Below are 21,497 nucleotides of genomic sequence, written 5' to 3'. Positions count from 1 at the left end.
CTAATAATTAGTCTTGAGAATTTGAATCAATTATCAGAATAGCTCTAAGGTGCAAAGTTTTTGAAATATTGAATTTTGAACTTCCAAAAAGTTTTTTGCAGGGCTTTTGGTGACTTTAAGGATAATCAGGCGCTCAGTTGAAAATATGGAAAAAAAACAGTAATGTTGATTATTTTTTTTCAATCCATCCAGGGTTTTTTTTAATCAAATTTAAAAAAAAAATTAAAGGATCACAATTTTGACTTTAAATGATCATAGTTTTTTAACAAAAAAAGTATCTCTTTGCCTTTTCTTATCCATTTTTAGTGATAAAAATGTCATAAATTCAAATATTTCTATCAATGGAACTGAGCGGAAGACGTAACTTGAAATTTTTTTATATTGTTAGATCTTACAACTAGAAAGTTCGAGCTTTAAAATCCTCTTTTTAAAATTCCAGTACGACCTCAAAAAATTTGGAATTTAATTTAATTTTACTACACATAATTTTTTTCACTGCACATATTCAATAGAAATCTGTGATTCTAATTGGTTTAAAAGTGTTAATTTTCAAAGTAAAATAGGTTCATTTTGCATTTCAGTATTCGTGAAGTGCGGTTACAGAAAGAAACTCCTTAAAAGTAAATCCACAGTATTTGCGTTTTCAATGCAAGAAGGCAATTAAGGGACCTAAGACTATTTTATTAACTACATCAAATTGTTATTGCTATTTTACTACAAGGTTGAATTTAAGGACATAACCTTGATACTACCAGTAATGTAGTAGTAGTAGCATGCTCAAGTTGTCATTATAACATACAATTTCTATAGCTGACAATGTAAGCTCTTTGCAGCCTATTGTTGCACGTACTTGCCTGTATGTTGTCATACAAAAGTTTTCTCTCAATCGAAAAACTTTATATCTTTCTCTATTTCTCCCTTTTACTTACACGATATATATTTTTTTTCTTTAAGTTGGTAAAAGTTTTATCTCACATAAAAGACTTACAACATTCTTTATTTTCTTATATTCATTCAAAAAAAAAAAAAAAAACTTTGGCATTACTTGCTTTTGCTCTGATGGTGATATACGAATACGAAGAAGCAAATCATCATCCCCATCACTGAGATGCTATCCGTTTAATAGTTCTAAAAAAGCAATAAATTTTATTTTCAATTTTATTCTCTCAACTTGACCGCATCCTTTGGCAAAAGGGATCTATCTACTTTTTCTATATATAAAATACTTTCTGTTAGTAAGGGCTTTCTGCTGATGCTATTTCTTTTTTCTTTTCTTTCTTTATTTCAGTATCATCGTTGTTTTGCATGCAACACAAAACTGAGTTCATAATTCTCTGAAAAAACTATACTGAAAGTCAATTTTAAAACTTTTTAATGAGATTTATTTTTTATATTCTTTATCCGATACTCCGCTCGATCTCAAGTATCGCATTATTAACTAATAAAAAATAAAAGTCTTGCGTAGATAGATTTATTACTTTGCCCATAGAAAGGTATATGTTATAGAGGTGCTTGAAATTTTTGTAGGAAGCAAGTTGTACTTACCTTTTTTTTTTAAGTATTAAAGAGTTTAGTTTATCTTATTTAAAAATTGTCCTTCTTTCTTAAATTTCCACTAAAAGTAGGAGTTATTTATTACGAATAACACGAATCGTACATGTTGATATTATTAAACAGATTTTTTATGGAAATTTCTTTGCAGAAATGCGGCTTGGACCTGGAAAGCCTGGACTTAATATATGCGCAACTTTTAACAGCTAGAAAGGGACCGACTTAGCTAGAGATATGTTGGTTGAATCCGAGATCCAACCTGGACTGTGAACGTGATCTTAAGCTGGGGAACAAGCTGTTTGAAGAACATATTAAACGGGGCTTTGACGCACGCTACACTGAAGTGCTGTTTTAAGTATGGGTATGACTTAAAAATTCCATCAAAAAATCTCTTTTCAGTTTTGGAGATCTAGATCAAGAAGGAGCCGTCTCGAACAAAATTATTGTGAACAAAGTGTTTCATTGCAAATATATTTTTTGTTTTCATTCGAAAGCAGATTTTTTCGCATCAAGGTTTTCGAATTTTCGGACAAAAAATGCAACAAAAAAAAAGTACCTTTTCAGAAATTCATGAAGTGTTTTATTTTTTCTTAAAAAAAGTTTGGTTTAATAATATGAGTTCATTGTGAACAGGCCTACGCAATTAATGCAAAAACAGTATGAACTGGCTGTAGATCCTCCCTTTTTATTTTATACGGACTCAAAAAAATTTTTGGTTATAGGTTAGTTTTTGATTTTATAATATAGGTAACACTGGTCGGCAAAAAAACAAAAACAGAAGGGAGCAAGAACTCTGTAAGGTGATTTTAATAAACTTGAGTGAATTCAAAACAGTTTACAGATTTTTTCCATCACGTCTAGTTTTTGAGCTCTGCTCATCAAAATTTTAGCTATAAAGTCCCAAAAACTAACTTTAAATGAAATGTTTTTTTGACATTTCATCTAAAAATATTATTTTTCCGTAATATTTTGCTATTTTTTCAACCGAATTAAGGAGTCGAAAACTGAAATTTACTTCAAATTTGCTTTAAAAACCATATAAGTTACCTTAACCACCAAGATTTTGAGATATCATACCTTTCTATGCCAAATATCTTTTAGAAAAAAATAATTTTGAAAATAAAAATAAACGTATTTAAGACGATAAAATATGGCTTCTGAATATTGCATAATATGTAGTTTTGCGAAAAAAAATTTAACGGTGATGACATTCAACGCCAAAAGTACCACAAAAACGCGTTTTTGACCTGTTAATATTTAAATATTTCTTGACGTGCCAGTGAAATTTTGACTTCAGATTCGGAATCAGCACACAAAAGTCCTTTAGAAAAGTATGGTTTGGTTCAAGCTCCATTTTCGTTGCCGACCAGTGTAATTAATAAATTAATAACATTTGACTATCATATTTTATTTTCGTTTATTGTTATTTTGGTATTTTCATTTTTTATACATTTTGAATTCATATTAAAAAAAAAAAAAAACAAATTTCTTCTTGAATATACGTAAATTAATTTATTTTATGCTCTTTTTCTACAGACACCAACAAGGAAATCAAATCGCAAAACAAAATCATCACAAATTCATAATACTGGAGTTGCTGCTTTCTTTGGAACAATGTCACAGGAATGATTCCGATAGCCATCATTTAATCAATGTTTAAACTGCATATAGGAAAACCCTAAAAAGAAAAAAAAAAAACAATGACAAAAATTTTAATTGAATATAATATAATATGTATAATTGTATACCTATGTAAAACAAAACTAAATAAATAAATACAAAATAAATTCGCTGTCCCATAATATTTATTTATAAAGTTAATTTGTCCAGTGTATTTTTTTTTCACGTAAAAAAAAGTCTGAGAAAAAAATAATATTTTATTACTTTTTAAATCTTCATTGGTTGGCAACCACGGCTTACTAAAAAGAAAGAGCATAACAACGAATTTGTTGTTTCATTATCCATACTTTTCTTTTACACGTTTGCGTGGAGAAAATAGAAAAGTTAAAAGAAATTGATAACAGTAGGTTTTTCGCTGATAGCGTGACTGCAACGAGATGAGTTCGAAATTCGAAGTTCGAACACAAAAAGTTCAAAAGCAAAGACAAAAACAATGAAAGTCGATACCTATGTTTTTTACCTTCTGTTTGCGCATGTCCGCCTGGTTAATATTGTAGTTGTTAGAAACAAATTGGTTATTTCCAGGTTTATTATTTCTATTATTTTCACACGATCACAAAAAAAATGTACCAGTTTGCTTATAAGAACTAAAATATCACCAGGCGAACATGCGCTAGCAGACGGGCTATACTTTTATTGTTTCTCCAACTCCTTTTCTCTTTTTCGATCGATCATCAAAAAAATTATTTAAAATTCAATGAGTGCAAAAGAGAAGTTATTATGTATCGCATTTGTCTCGAATCTCGAATTTTTCTTTTGTTTAACGCTTCTACTTTCTTTATTTACAAGGGAAAGTCTTGCATTGAATTCCTTCTTTATCAGCAAACTTGAGAAACAAAATGTTGGTAAAAATTACTTGAAAAATAGCAAAATCACCAGGCGAACATGTAAGAAGCGTAGATATCGATTGCTTTTGACTTTCTTAAGTTCGAATTTCGAAGTCCTCAAATTTTGTTGCGAAAAAGAGAAACGCTTATCAATTTCCTTTTATTCTTTGAATTTCACCAACCACAACCACACACAAACGTGTGAATATAGTGGGTAAGAGTGAGAAAATTAAGAGCAACACAACAACAAACAGATTACCTATGTGTTGACAGTTTAGTACTAAATCTACTAATCATCTACTTTTACCTCCACAAAGGAACGGGACTGATTTTGTTCTAAATAGCGGATCATGGTTGCCAACCAATGTAGATTTAAAAGTGATTAAAATTCTAATTTTTGATTGCAACTTGAAAAATTTAATTTTAATATTTTTTAGAAAAACTGACGCAAAAACTAGTGTTAAAAAGATTTTATTATTGGAACATTACACAAGGAAGAACAAAATAAAGAAAGAATAAAATTTGTTTGTTTTTGTTGTGTTTTAACTTTCTGTTTACATGGGTCTGCTCTGCACATGACCTGGCCTGGCGTTAGATTATTTCATCAATGGAAGTATCATGCAAGATTAACCTTTTTCCTTAAAAAAATACATGTTCAAAAAGTTTGAGGTCCGGTTGCTGAATCATTTGCAATCGAAATAGTTTTTTTTATAAAACAAAAATCTTGAAAAAAGTTTTGGTTTAAAAATAGGAGCTTATTGTGAACAGGCCTATGCGCATTGATTTAGTGCAAGAACTGTTTGAATTGGCTCTTGATCCTTCCCTTTTTACGGTAAAATTTATTTTTGTGAAAGGTTGCTGAAAAAATAAAATCAAAGGTGCAGGTCTCTTCTGGACTTCATGGTCGCCTGGTGCATGAGTCTTTTTTCCTGGAATTTGGAAGCATATGCAGACAAAGGTCTCCAAAAAAGTTTTGGTTTACAGGTGTGATGAGTTCACAGTATCCAAAGTTATGCATTCGGGTAAAAAAATATTTTGTTTTCTTCGGATTTTCGAAGGTCTGGTTGCTGAAATATTTGCAATGAAAATATTTTTTTTTTTCGAACATTTCGAACATTTTCGGATCAAATTCTCGAAACAAATTTTGGTTCACAGATATGAGTTCACAATGAACAGGGCTATCTATTTATGTCGAAAAATTACAAATTTATTTTTTTTGGATTTTCGAGAAAAAATCAATTCGATTTTAAACATCTTCCTCCAAAGCTATCGAGTGATACATCAAAAGAAAGGTCATTTAAATCTGTATTTATAACTAAAAACCAAAAGTTTCTCGAAGGTTTGGATCCGGAGATATTTCTAACCAAACATTTTAGTTTTCACCTTTTTCTTACATTCTTTTATCCTTCTACATAACCGTAGTCCCTTACTTCAAATTCAAGTTCGCTATTCATCAATGTAAAAGAGTATAACCAAGAAAAACTGCAACTAGTTACAACATTGAAGCTTGATTTTTTGGTTATTAAACCCTTTTGAAAAATGCATAATATAATTCTACTCAAAGTATCCCTAAAAACTATTTTAATTAGAAAATAATTTAATCATTTATTATTATAGTTTCAAAGTTCTTCTTTCAAATATACAAAAAAAAAAGGAAATGATTCCACAAAAAAACAAAAAAAAACTACAACACAGAATTTTCGGATTTCACTTGGCGCCAAAAGCACGTCTCTCGAGCAACGAAGACGAGACACCACGCAGAGCTCTGATATAATGTATATAAGAAAAAGATTGTATAAAAGGCGCAATTTTACATCTTTTCTTCATGTTTCAATAACAATTCAAATTTTATTTCATTTTTAATTGAAAGCGTGAAATAACAACGACAGACATCGCTAATGAGTAAATCCTCACAAAATTTGCCAAACAATTTTTTGAACATCTTCCAAATGTTGTATAGTTTCTATGCATAAGTACGGTGGGTTGTTTCCTTTCTATCTCTCTCTTTTTTTTCTGTCTATCTCTTTCTCTATAATAATCATCATTATCATCGTCCTTGGAATAGTCATTTGCTTTACAAGTAGTGCTCCTTGTAATTTCTTTCTTTTTACGTCTTCTTATAAAATATTAAAATGCAAATAGTTCGAGTGGAAGAGATGATGGGCTGTTCTGTGTACTGGGCTGGGCTGGGCTTGGCGCACTGCTCCTTCAAAATATTCTGCTACACAGTAGTATAATCATTAAACGCCATGCCGCCGTTACCAATTTCCAAAGAACAAGTAGATTTCTTTGCAAAACAAAAAAAAAAAAGGAAAGGAAAGCATCTTTCGGTGTTGTAATTTCGTCGAAATTGCTGAATAATGTTTCGGGTTCTGAGAGTCTTCTAAGATTTTATGCAATTGTTATTGTAATTTCTGTAAGATATGCATTTGAACAAGCACTTGGTGCATTTATTGAAGAAAATAAACGAAAAATTTCCTTCCTCCTGAACTTTAAATGAAAAGTAATTATAATTGTGCCCACAAAAATTCAAAAAGAGAGAGAGAGAGTGAGAGTAACATAATGTCGAATCAATGAGAACCGAAACAAAACGAAACAACATCAAAAATCAGCAAAAACTCTGCGGGAATTCTCTCTAATACAAGCAAAAATATCAACAATCAGGACTACTGATTGCCTACAAAAGCAGATGATATATCCGTCAGCTATATTGTAGGTACCATCAGAAGGAGAACTTACTTAGCGAAAATTCGAATATCACCAGGAGTCTGTCAAAATAAACAAAAGGTAAATGAAATCTTTGCACAACAAATTGTGTCTTGTGGAAAAACATTTGTTTTGTGTTTTCATTCGTCTTAGGTATATTCTTCTCAAGGCGATTTCTTGTTTCTTTCCCCCGTCTTACCTTTTATTCGATACACAATATAAAGCAAATTCTTACACACGCTTGTATACCCTCGTCATCGTCATAGTCAGAGCATCGAGGAGCGTGCTGATGTAATATGTGAAGAAGGTCCTTTTCAAAAGAAAAAGATTTTTTTTTTGTACCTTTTTATTATGCCAATATGAATTTGACATTTCCTTGTGACCTAAACATGACAGAAAATATTATGTGTAGGTACATTTGATATGCGAGTGTAAAGTAAAGTGGGTGAAAAGGAAGCAATTTAAAAAGTTTCACCACGTCTCTTATGTCATTTCATGGGCAAAAGGACACGCATTATTATATGGCACATACCTCTTACCTGTGTATAGGTACCTTATACAACAACTGACGGTTGTGTAGAGTGTAACAAAAGCTGTTTGAAGCATGAACTTGACATTCGAATGTAATACAAAATGTGTATAGGGAAGGTAGCTTATATACACAATTCAAAACAAAAGGTTGATTTCAAAACCAACCTCTATTCGTGTGTATATGTCGGATTCACATCTCTCATTCTCTTTAATCGTAAATAGGTTCAAGAACGAAGGTTCTTCTATAACGATGCTGAACTGGATGCTATGGCATCACACGTAACCAAAACAATATCACATTTTTCTAACTTTTTCTTTGGAAAGAAAAATAAACTTGATTGTCAAGTGTCATCGGATATGTATTGTGTTTTTTTTTTTTACAAAACTTTTGGAAGATTTGGATTTTGTTGTTCAATTTCGTTTTGATAGTCGAAGAAATTTTAATTCGAATGGAAGTGATGAAGGTTCAAAGTAATTTTTAGATGGTAGTAAATGTTCACTGACAATTTTTCTAAATAATATTTTGCACAGTCTCATTTAAAGATTTCGAATAAAATCATATTGAAACAGTGAGTTTTTGTCTGAAAATAAAAAAAAAACAGCAAATATTACACATACACCATAGTGACCCATTCATTTAGATCAATTATATTTATTGTTATTCTGTATTCCAAAATTCTGTATGACCAAAATTCTGTATTTCAATAAAAAAAATTCTGTATGAAAATAATTCCGTTTTCCATTATTCTGTATTTCAAAATTCTGTAAATCCAAAATTCTGTTTTCAAAATTCTGGAAATCCATTATTCTGCTTTTTGGAATTCTGTACATTCCAATCCCATACATTCTTGTCTTGCCTGTTGCCTGTTGAACAATTTGTATTAAATTAACAAACTAAGTATAACAGTGTATAAGAGCCTTTTGTTAAAACGAAACTTAAGGATTTATGTTCTACTTAAAACCTACATAAAACAGTTTACTCAGAGAAAAAATTAGAAAATAAGAGTTTATGTTCTTCTTCTTCTTCTTACAAAAAGAGACAAAACCAAATAAAAAATAACAAAAAAACAAAACCATGAAATATTCAAGGTATGTCATTCAAATTCAATTCAATAGCTGTAAGAATTTTGTATTAACAGAATTTTAGAATACAGAATTTTGAATTAACAGAATTTTAAAATACAAAATTTTGAATTTACAGAATTTTAAAATACAGAATTTTGGAACACAGAATTTTGGAACCCGAATTTTGGCACGTATAGAATTTCGACCCCAACCCCAATTTTTTCTTTTTACTGATAAATCGATCGATATTTTTTCTATAAATTTTTCTGAGACCCAAGAAATAAGTGCGCACTTTTTTTCATTATCAAAACAATTTTTCTTTTATCATTTACAGAATTTTGGAATAAAGAATTTTGAAATCCAGAATTTTGTATTTACAGAATTTTAGAATACAGAATTTTGAATTAACAGAATTTAAAAATGCAGAATTTTGAATTTACAGAATTTTAAAATACAGAATTTTGGAATACAGAATTTTGGAATCCGAATTTTGGCACGTATAGAATCTCGACCCCAACCCCAATTTTTTCTTTTTACTGATAAATCGGTCGATATTTTTTCTTCAAATTTTTCTGAGACCCAAGAAAAAAGTGCGCACTTTTTTTCATTATCAAAACAATTTTTCTTTTATCATTTACAGAATTTTGGAATAAAGAATTTTGAAATCCAGATATTTGTATTTACAGAATTTTAGAATACAGAATTTTGAATTAACAGAATTTTAAAATACAGAATTTTGGAATACAGAATTTTGGAATACAGAATTTTGGAATCCGAATTTTGGCACGTATAGAATTTCGACCCCAACCCCAATTTTTTCTTTTTACAACCCCAACCCCAATTTTTTCTTTTTACTGATAAATCGATTGATATTTTATCACTTTTCTGTCACTTTTCTAGATAAAAATTCATTCACGTCACGAAAATCGAAAAAGATTAATAACTTTAGGAAATGTAAAAAATTGTTGGAACTGTTTATAGAAAAAAAGATTTTTTGAATACAAATTTTTTGTAATTAAAATAATATAGGGTCTTTAAAATAGACTTTCACTTAACCTACTAAATCACAAACACATTTAGAAGGTATATTACATTGACCATAGGTAGAAGACAGGTTACAAAAATGTGTCCCCAGCCCAGGCACTTTATACTGAACTGCTGTGAATCTCAAGTAAATTACCCTAGATTTCATGCATCAACTACTTTTCTATTTTTTTTTTCTTACAACCTAAATAGCATACTCATCTCAATTTTCTATTTCTATCTTTCCTTCTAAAAATATGCTTTATTTTAACCATACTCGTATATCGTATTACCCAGTCATATAACACAGAGAGAGAGTTGAGCAAATTCTTAGCCTTGACATAAAAAAAGTTCACACACCAATGAAGCAAAACATCTAAAACCACACACACACAAACACACAAACACATGTATACCCTGAAAACCTTATATTTATCAACTTTATGGTCGTTTCAAACTTCAAAGTCAAAACAGCTGATTTATGTTACACATAGATTCACTCTTTTTATTTTTCTGAATGTTAGTCTTGGTCATCCACATAGATACAAGAATATTAGGTGATATAGAGAATATATGCCCAAAAACCCTATTAAAAAAAAAAAAAAAAAAAAACTAGAAAAAAAAAACCAATTATGGTCCTGTATTTTGCTGACTCGATAGCTTCACTAGAAAATGCAATCCTCCTTTAGTTTAAGCTTCTGTGTGATGCTTCTATAAGGTTTATCTTTTCTCTATATTCTATCCACATCCACATGGCTTCTAAAAAGTAGACAAATATTTTTTTTTTTTTATTTTTATTTCTTCTTCTTGCTAAAGCTGGAGAAACTAGACCATTCTGAAAATGAAGATAGAAATGATCTCATGAATTATTTATGAATAATTGAAATAAAGTTTTGGGAAGTTTCTTAAAATGCTGTGGGTTTGGGATTGGCATTCCCAACCAACATTACTCTCTTGCTGTTGCCAAAACAAACGCCCATCAAACTGATGCATTAGATAAAGTGTATTTTGTCAGAAGAAAAGGGGTTTTCATAATATAATTTTTAGATTTATTATTATTTAAACTTATATATTTCTTATATCCAAAAAAAAAAAAAACAAAACCTAAAAAGGGTAAGAGATGCTAGTGATGGGGATTATTTATGTATACATATTATAGTGACGTTGTCATTTAAAAAATAAAACTGTATAAGATTATATTTTTTGAGTAATATTTGATTTGCTCTGAGGTTATATCTTTATAAGTCATCTCATTTTATTATTTTGTATTATTTTAGAGATGCATTTTTTTTTATTTCATAAGAGATATTGAAATTTCTAGAATTTCAAAAATTTATTGAATATGAAACAATTGAAGAGATGATGAACATGAAAAATGAATTTCTGAAAAAAAAAAACAAAATAAAATATTTAGATTGCAAAATGGAAGATTTGAGGTTAGTCTTTTGTTCAGAAATTTGATAAAAAGCCTTTTCACTTCGAATTTATAACTGTGTACCAAAACTTGTTTCGAAACCTCGATTCAATAATATCTGCTTCTCAATATGTATTTAGGAAATAAAAAAAAAAAAACATTAGCTCAAGAGAAAGTTTCACAAATTTTTTTGAAAACCAAATTTTTTTTAACACGGGTCGTTGATTTCATTTGAGGTTTTTATTTATTTGTCAAAAAATAGTTTTTTAAATGGCATTGCAAATTTGTTTTTGAAAAATTTTTGTTTTTAAATAAATATTTTGTTTTATGAAAATAAAGTGCACCACAAATTATAATTTAATTTTTTTATTGAAGAAGGTTTGAAAATTGTTTTTAAATAACGAAAACACTTTTTTAAACTAAGTTTATGGGATCGGGTCAAAATTCTGGCTTCAAAATTCTGCTTTTCAAAATTCTGCTTTTTCAGCGAAAATTCTGTTTTTCAAAATTCTGCTTTTTCTTTATTCTGTTTTTCAAAATTCTGCTTTTTAAAATTCTGCTTTTCAAAATTCTGCCAGCATTATATTTGAACAAAAAAAATTCTGCTAATTCTGTTTTTTTTTTTTATAGCATATGCTCTGGCTAAGTATTTAGACCGAGAGCCGGCAGCATATTTTGGCAGTTTTGATATAACCGAAATTCGAGTGTGCACATATCTAGATATGCACCACAGTATATCAACGGAACAAGTCTGGCAGTGATCTTTTTCAGCTTTCCCTTGCCAGACGCATCCAAAGTGCAGCAAAAAATCAATTTTTGGCGTTTTGGTATAACCGAAAAAATGATACACCAAAAAATCATAAAAAATCCCCTGAATTCGAATCTGTGGGTACCGCAAGTTTCTTTTTCAGCTTTCCCCCCGCCAGACCGCTTTAAAGCATTTTTAAGTGCATTTTTCTAATAAAAAACCTAATTACTTATTTTCTGTTAGGTATAACCGTATGATGGTAACAAATTAATATTCTATGTCTATTCCAGGTCTAGAAAATATAATTTTTAGCCAGCTATTTTTCAGCCTTCCCTCTGCCAGACGCATCCAAAGTGCAGTCAAAAATCAACTTTTGGCGTTTTGCTAGGTATTACCCCAATAAATGATACACCAAAAAATCATAAAAAATCCCCTGATTTCAAAAATGTAGGTACCAGAAGTTTTTTTTTAGCTTTCGCCCCGCCAGACCGCTTTGAAGCATTTTGAAATGCATTTTTCTAATAAAAAACCTAATAGCTTATTTTCTGTTAGGTATAACCGTATGATGGTAACAAATTAATATTCTATGTCTATTCCAGGTCTAGAAAATATAATTTTTAGCCAGATATTTTTCAGCCTTCCCTCTGCCAGACGCATCCAAAGTGCAGTCAAAAATCAACTTTTGGCGTTTTGCTAGGTATTACCCCAATAAATGATACACCAAAAAATCATAAAAAATCCCCTGATTTCAAAAATGTAGGTACCAGAAGTTTTTTTTTAGCTTTCGCCCCGCCAGACCGCTTTGAAGCATTTTGAAATGCATTTTTCTAATAAAAAACCTAATAGCTTATTTTCTGTTGGGTATAACCGTATGATGGTAACAAATTGAAATTCTATGTCTATTCCTGGTTTAGAAAATATAAGTTTAAGCCAGATATTTTTCAGCCTTCCCTCTGCCAGACGCCCTTAAAGGTTTCCCAAACAGGTTTTTCCATAGAAAAAACACCTAGTTTCTGTTTTTTTCTTATAAAATTGAAATAATATTTTTTTGTTTAGAGTAACCATATGATGGCCAAATATTAACTTTCTCTGCCTTTTCCTGATTTAGAAAATGTAAGTTTAAGCCAGTTTTGTTTCAGCCTACCCTCTGCCAGACGCCCTAAAAGGTATCTCAATAGTACGGGAAAGTTAGATTTTGCTATATGGGGCATGGGGGTCTGGGAAAAAATCCGAAATGCATTTTGTCTTCAGGGATTAAAAGAGCATAAACCCAGGGATCGAAAGAGTCTAAAACCACATTTTGTACAACCGCACCAAGAATCATTTTGTTTGTCCCTATACAAAAAATTGCAATTTTTTGAAGTTTTTTGCCTACAGATCGAAAACGGTCTGTCAAATCGAAAAACCAATATTGTAACAAATGAAGGTAATTAAAAGATCTACAACTTTTACAACGAACATATTTTTTAAAAAACGCTCAAGTAAAAGAGATATGACAAAAATAAGAAAATCACTTTTTGGCGTGTTTAAAAAAAACACCCTAACTTTTAAACCAAAGGGATAATCGAAAAATGTTATTTAACATATATTGTAGAAAAGTAAATTATTTCAAGTTTGTCATACATTGTTTTTTCTGTAGGTTCAAAAATACGCGAGTTATGTGAAAAACTAAAATTTGTATTAAAAAAAAAAATGGCGGCCAAATGACTCTTGGTGCGATTGAACAAAATTTGGTTTACGACTCGTGTCCTTATGCCTTTCGAGCCCTGAATTCAAAATGCATTTTGGCGTCTGGCAGAGGGTAGGCTGAAACAAAACTGGCTTAAACTTACATTTTCTAAATCAGGAAAAGGCAGAGAAAGTTAATATTTGGCCATCATATGGTTACTCTAAACAAAAAAATATTATTTCAATTTTATAAGAGAAAAACAGAAACTAGGTGTTTTTTCTATGGAAAAACCATTTTGGGAAACATTTAAGGGCGTCTGGCAGAGGGAAGGCTGAAAAATATCTGGCTTAAACTTATATTTTCTAAACCAGGAATAGACATAGAATTTCAATTTGTTACCATCATACGGTTATACCCAACAGAAAATAAGCTATTGGGTTTTTTATTAGAAAAATGCACTTAAAAATGCTTTAAAGCCGTCTGGCGGGGGGAAAGCTGAAAAAGAAACTTGCGGTACCCACATTTTTGAAATCAGGGGATTTTTTATGATTTTTTGGTGTATCATTTACTGGGGTAATACCTAGCTAAACGGCAAAAGTTGATTTTTGACTGCACTTTGGATGCGTCTGGCAGAGGGAAGGCTGAAAAATAGCTGGCTAAAAATTATATTTTCTAGACCTGGAATAGACATAGAATATTAATTTGTTACCATCATACGGTTATACCTAACAGAAAATAAGTAATTAGGTTTTTTATTAGAAAAATGCACTTAAAAATGCTTTAAAGCGGTCTGGCGGGGGGAAAGCTGAAAAAGAAACTTGCGGTACCCACAGATTCGAATTCAGGGGATTTTTTATGATTTTTTGGTGTATCATTTTTTCGGTTATACCAAAACGCCAAAAATTGATTTTTTGCTGCACTTTGGATGCGTCTGGCAAGGGAAAGCTGAAAAAGATCACTGCCAGACTTGTTCCGTTGATATACTGTGGTGCATATCTAGATATGTGCACACTCGAATTTCGGTTATATCAAAACTGCCAAAATATGCTGCCGGCTCTTAGACTAATTGGTTTCGTGTCAAAAAAAAATTGAGGTTTTAATCAAAACCAACATTACGATGATGGAGAATTCAGAAAAAGTGGGTCCCGCAATTCCGTCCGTGCGTATGTGCGTCCATCTGTACACATTTCCACAGCCCAAACGGGTGGATGGATTTTCTTCAAATTTGGTACAGATGATTTTTATGGAATTCTGAAAGTTGATTTTTTTTTTGTTTTTTTTTTTTATATCTCGTTTAGAACGTATACCTCCCATACAAAAAAATACGATATTACGCTCTAACGATTTTGGTTAAACTTTGTATACGTTATATTTAAAGCAGTGGCAATAAAACTGCATTTTTATTTTCTCTCAAAAAAGTCAAATAACCAAAAAAAATTTTTTCATTTAACAAAATTTTGACCTAAATGTCGGCTCTTCCCCAATATCAATTTTTTTTTTAATTTAGATCCAGCTTTTAAAATCTACAAGTAGACTAACATAAAATTGCTTTGAACTGCAAGAGCAAGTACGTGCGACCCCAGTCGTGAATTTTATTTTTGTTTTAATTCGAGAAATCGTTTTTTTTTTTTTTTAATAATTTTGTTTAATATAATCATTCAACAATTAAAATTATATTATTCAACATGTAAAAATAAAATTAAAAAAAAAAAAAATTACCAAAAAATTGATTTTTCAACAAAAATAATTTTGAAACTTTTTTAAAAATCCAAAAACAAAATTTTCTTCATAATAACATTGAGGCCACTAAAAGTTTTTTGTACAAACAAATTTTCATTGAAATCGGTTTAGTCGTTTATGAGAAAGTCAGAAAACTTACTTAAGAAAACTACCTACCGTTAATAAGGGTTCAAAAAATATTTTTCTTATTTTAAAAGTAGGAAAATATTTACCAAATTCTCGGATGTACTTAATTTAAGTCCATCGCTATTTTCACTTTTATTCATTAGGGACACCCTATTTATATTTCATTCAGGTTACAATTTGCTGCAATCTATTTTGTAAGCCACTATTTTTCTACGTCTTTGCAGTATCAAATTTTCAAACTTATACAATATTCTTATGCTAGAACTAATTCTGTAGTTTTAAATTTTCTAAATTATTTTTTTAATTAACATCCCTAATGGTATATTGGGTAGCATTCAGTGCTTAATTGCACACACCCTCTCTATGTTTTTTTTTTATTAACACTTTCAAGAAAGTCAATTGTAAAGGGGAAAGTATCCATTCAAACAAATTAAATCAAGGTCCTTTTTAGCAAGAATATTCTTCCTCTTTTCTGATTTAACTTCATGTGTTGCGTTGTGTGGTGTTCTGTTGATTAGGTTGCGTGCTAAGCACATTTAAAATTACCCAACTCATTTAATTTGTGGTAAAATGGGGGTAGAAAACAACATATATACCACACAACAGTACAAAATACAAAGCTGTACAAAAACAACAACAGAAGAAGCAAAGAAAAAAAAACATCTTTATTTTACTTCTAGGTATGTACAGACACCATCTCACAAAATGTGGTGCGAATCATGAACATGAGTATTTTCTGTATGTTCTTTTGCAGTGTATGATGCTCTCATACAAAATGTTACCCCATATTTTCTTAAGGGTAAATATTTTACTCAAGGACAAAGCCGTAGATTGAAAGATTTGATTTACTAGGGTGATTGAAAATGAAGTATTAAAAGCTTCTTTAAGTATTCTCAAAACAGTTTTTCTTATCGGTTATTATTTGATTTACTTCAGATTTCAAGTTTTCTATCCCGAAAGAAATTTTGACTTATTTTAAAATGATGAAATAAATTTTGATCTTATTATTTTCTGTAAGCTAATTCCTCAATTAATTTTTAAGATTAAAATTTCCATCAAGTTTAAAAGAGATATAAAACACCTTTAATAAATTGTGCCCCCATCAGACTACGACTTTGTTTAAGGACACTTCTTCGCCTTACGATTACGCTATAAAATTATAATGAAATACATATTTTTTTTTCGTCTTATAATCGTTGCAAACAACCGCGATAATAATACAAAACACGAGCATAAAAGTTCCTTGAATTTCAAAATACAAAAACCAAAAAAAAAAAAAATAACAACAATATTTTTTGTTTTGAGATCCTTGGAGGACTAAAAAAAAAATAGAGCCATGTAGAAGCAGTATAAACACAATGTACCACCACCAGCTTTATAAAAAAGAATATTTGTATTTGGGATAAATTTTTATAGGGATTGTCCTTTTTTTTCCACCCAAAAGAAAAAATAACCACCACACGCCGGTAATAAAACCGCCTGTCATCTACTTCTGATTTAATATTTATAAGTATAACAACAAATTTCAATTATAATAAAAAATATAAGAAAATGTAAATAAAAAATACAAAAAAAACAAAAATAACATCAAATAAATTTTAAGAGAATGGCACTCAGTGACTTTTCGATGAAAAAGATGAATAGGCATTTTAAAATAAGTGTGAAGGATATTTTTATTTATCAATAAAACCAAAAAGAAAAAAAAATCAGAGAAATATAAGAAAAATTTTCTAAACAAAGCAATAGCTAAAAAAATCCATTTACAACTTTAAAAGTGACAAGTTGAAAATGTGTCGTATTAAAAACGCTTTTTTGGATATGAGAGAATGTTTGTTCAGTCATAACTTTTAAACTAAGGGTCATAATTTATCATGTGAGGTATCTTTGTAAGCGTCTTAATTGTCCGCTGGTTATAGGAAAGGTAAGATTCTCTAATATGGTGCCGTTTATAGGAAAAAGTTATGAACCATTCAAGTTTTAGTTTTTAAACCTATATTTTTATTTGGCTTCAACAAAGATGTTTCTTGTTGCTGTTTCTTAACTATGTCTTTTTTTGTCACTTTATTTGGTTTTGTAACTAAAGTTAACAGACTTCTTGAATTTTATGAACTTTTTTCCATTGAAATTTTTATTTTTCTCCAGGAAATTAAGTAAGGGGACAAAATATTAATACATTTGAAAAAACCTATAACTTTGAATTATGTTTTTTTTTTGTTTAAAAAGTGAACTTTATTTAAAGAAATAGTTCTTCAGTTAACCCTTAGAAAAAAATTGTATGGGAAGGGGGCTGTATCACCCCTCGTTCCGGTGGGAGGGGCAATTTTCTGAAAAATTAAATAAAAAAAAAATACATAAAATCAAGAAAAAGACATAGAATACTGTGCAATAGCTTTTTTGAAAGTTTATTTTGTATTCTTTCAAATGCTTTTCGATTTAAGTAGTTTTCGCGAATACTTTTTGTGAAATAAAATTTCAAAGTCAAAACTTTGAAAAAAAAATGTCAAATTTGATGTTCAAGTTATTTTTTTTTTTTCAAATTTGCTTAGTGAGGTGGGATTTTTTTTAAAAACCTTATAGCCGCATCAATTTTAATACGAAAAACATTAATAATAAATTAAATTAAAAAATATTTTAATAAAAAAAAAAGTAAAAAACAAAAGCACTAACTTTATTATAACAAATCGCCCTGTTTCACGAAACTTCTCATAATAAAATAAAAAAAAACATTGTTTCTAAGTAATCAGTGCATGATTGTCAAAAAAGAATGATTTTGTAATTTATTTTAATAAAATCAAAAAAGCAATTTCTTTAAAAAAAACCGTTTTTTGATGTTCAAAATTTGATTAAAAATATTTTAGGCAAACTTTAGCAAAAGTGTTTATATGGGCTTATAGAGTAATTGCACATCATGCTTTCTCAATTTTTAGACTTGCTAAATATTTGCCTAAACAGAAGATTTTGAGAAAAAACTTTAACGTGAGTTTCAAAAAATTCATTATTTTCTCATTCAATTTTTAAGTTTAAGAAATTTTTTTTTATTTTTTTTTCAGAAGAATAGTAATTTATATACTTTTATCTATGCGAGAAATTTGTATTTTATTTTTTTCTCAAATAATTTTGAGTTTAAACAAATAAACAAAGGAACACCTTTTTTATTACTTATTAAAAACTGAATTTTTGCTCTAAAACTCGCATTTTCAACCGCATGAATAAACATAAATCAAAGACTTTGAACAAAACAAATATGCTCATCTTATCAATTTTACGGTTAAGTTTAGAAATCGTGATCTTTTTTTCCCATAGCTTTAGTTTAAAAAATAACCTTTATATCACCACACTAGATATATGGGGCTGCCCCACTGTGCGCCGTGCCGCCACCGGGAAAGTGAGATACTAAAAGAAGTTCAAGATTTGTCAGTAATAATCTTCTCAGACCAAATGATTGTGAAAAGGGATAAGAGGGAACCTTAATTATGCTATTTAAGGTCGATTTCAAAAACGTTTCTTTGAAGCTCAAAAAGTTTTAAATTTTCAAAGTGAATACTGAATATAAAAAAAAAAAACTTGTTGGAAACAATAAATTTATTCCAGATTACTTCCATACAGAAGAACTTCCGTAGGCATGTATATTTCACATTTGATGAAGTAACTCAATACGACCTTCAATTTCTTACCAATTTACAAAAAAAAAAAAAAAAAAACATATCACACCAAAAAAAAGTACCTTCTTTTTTCAATTCTCCGTACCCCTGATTATGCATACAATATATATGTTTATATATGAAAATATTTTGATCAGAAAAGTTTTAAGGATATACTCGGTATACAACCGAAATGGGAAATGAGACTTTATCAAGGCCAATGCGACATGAAATCAATTCATCTCTTGTTTTTATTCCAATTTATCCGCAGGCATTTGATGGATGTCATATTTCCAGAGATATAATTTTCTTTTATATAGAAAATACAAAGAAGGATACAAAACAACAACAACACAAAACAAAAAAAAAAAACACTTCAGTGTTGTGTTTCATTTTCTATTCTTTTTTTTTTATTGATGGATTGATGTCAGGTGTGTAGTATTTTTGTTGGTCTTTTATTTTTGTTTAGTTTTTTTTATGAAAAGAAATCGATCAAATAAAAAATTGAAGATGTCTTTGTTTTGAAGTTTTCATCGATGGAACACAAATTAAACACGAAAAAATTTAAAAAAGGTTTTTTGTATATACAAATAAAAAACAGGTGTATTCTAACTTCTTTATAAATAAAAAAAAAAATATATTAATTTGAATGATGGATGGAATTTTGTTTTAAAAAAATACGGTTCTCGTCCTTGACTTCAAAATTTTGAAAAACATCTTTCGAAAATGTTCTCTTTCCAGGATTTAAAATAGGAAAAGTCATTTTTACGTATTTTCTCGACAAAAATACACCCTTTTTTAAATCAGGGTTACCATAAAATATGAATTGCATGCAATCTAAAGTTGTTAGCAGAATAAATTATCACAAATTGTTAAGCTTAAAGACTTAATAATATCCTTAGAAAGATAATATCTATTTGAATACTGCCAATTTTTCATGTCTATAAAAACCTTAAAACAGAATAAAATGTATATTAAAAAGCTTTTCCAAATTCACAATAATTTTCATTAAAATGTTGTCAGTCTATTTTTTTAACAACTTGTCACAAAGTTCAAAAAAAAAACCATTTCACTATGTTCACAGTTCAATTAAAACCATTTTTAAAATTCTTTGTACCTATGCAACACTCTTTTTAAGTAGTTAGATTAATGTATTTTTACGCCTTGTCATGCTATCATGCAATATGGCAACTTGCTAACAGTTCGCGTGCAATGATAACAATAACATCAACAACAACAACACAATCAATTTTTTTTTTCGTATTAGAAACTGGTATAAAATGCAAAGAACATGCATAAAGAAATTAAAATCCTTAAAATCAACACACTGACTTTCTGTAAGGAAGTAATTGCGTGTCTAGATAAATTTATAGGTACTTTGATTAGTGGAAAAAGTTCAGTGAAATTAAGTTTTATGCAAGAAATGAAGCAGGAATTTAGCTTATGTACATAAGCTTGTCAACATAAAAAAAGTACCTATCAAATGGTTATTTTACTTAAAGAATGAAACAACTAAACCCTTCTTTAAACTCATACCGACGACGATATGCAACTGAATGGCAGCTTGATTATGAATAATTCTTCTTTTTTAGTGGCAATAAATAGTGGCAACAAAATTCAATTAACGACTTTAACTTTTTAACAGTACCTAGACTAACTATACTAACAAGAAGGTTGTCATAATTCTGTCTATATGTCCATCTACTTTCAGCTTGGTATCTTGTAGGATTTTGAGCACTAATTTTATAATTTTTTTATGAAAATTCAGCTCTACATATATTAGCTGCATTTTTTTTTTTGTTCGGAAGCAGATATTTTCGGATCAAAGTGTCGAAACAAGTTTTGGTTTACAGATATGAGTTCACAATGAACAGGGTATTCCATCGAGTGAGACATCAAAAGAAAGGTCTCTTTAAGCTCTATTCATAGCTGCAAACCAAAAGTTTCTTCGAGGTTTGGTTGCTGAAATATTTGTAATCGAAATATTTTTTTTTCAAACTTTTTATAATTTTTTTTTTTCATACTTCGGAATCAGATATTTTCGGATCAAAGTCTCGAAACAAGTTTTGGCTTACAGAAACGAGTTAACAATGAACAGGCCTATCAATTTATGCAAAAAAAATACAAATTTATTTTTTTCGGATTTTTGAGAAAAAATCAAGGTTAACCCCTTGCCTAAAGAAATTGGATTTTGAAAAATTTCTTCCAAGTCCATCGAATGAGGTATCAAAAGAAGGGACTCTTGAAGCTCTATTCATAGCTGAAAACCAAATGTTTGTTGAAAGTCTGGTTGCTGAAATATTTGCAATCGAAATAGTTTTATTTTTTCGGAAGCTGATATTTTCGGATCAAAGTCTCGAAACAAGTTTTGGCTTACAGATACGAGTTCCCAATGAACAGGCCTATCAATTTATGCAAAAAAATACAAATTTATTTTTTTTTGGATTTTCGAGAAAAAATCAAGGTTAACCCGTTGCCTAAAAAAATTGGATTTTTAACAATTTCTTCCAAATCCATCGAATGAGGTATCAAAAGAAGGGACTCTTGAAGCTCTATTCATAGCTGAAAACCAAATGTTTGTTGAAAGTCTGGTTGCTGAAATATTTGCAATCGAAATAATTTTTTTTTATTATTCGGAATCAGATATTTTCGGATCAAAGTCTCGAAACAAGTTTTGGCTTACAGATACGAGTTCACAATGAACAAAAATATTATAATGATAGAGGTTTTAAAAAACTTCAATAAGTACATCATACTCATCACGTTTACACAGAAA

The 21,497-nt window shown here is 29.5% G+C and overlaps 1 long non-coding RNA gene across 1 annotated transcript; it reads left to right on the top strand.

Moving 5' to 3' along the window:
- The first annotated feature begins 3,542 nt into the window (after positions 1-3,542).
- Positions 3,543-4,656, top strand: LOC129919886 (uncharacterized). Its single transcript, XR_008773135.1, has 3 exons — positions 3,543-3,574; positions 4,270-4,436; positions 4,496-4,656. It is a non-coding gene; the product is annotated as an uncharacterized LOC129919886 (long non-coding RNA).
- The last annotated feature ends 16,841 nt before the right edge of the window (positions 4,657-21,497 follow it).

This window comes from Episyrphus balteatus, chromosome 4 (assembly GCF_945859705.1).
Source record: "Episyrphus balteatus chromosome 4, idEpiBalt1.1, whole genome shotgun sequence".
Lineage (NCBI taxonomy): Eukaryota > Metazoa > Arthropoda > Insecta > Diptera > Syrphidae > Episyrphus > Episyrphus balteatus.
Note: the sequence above shows the minus strand (reverse complement) of the source record. Positions and strands in the feature narration are given on the sequence as shown.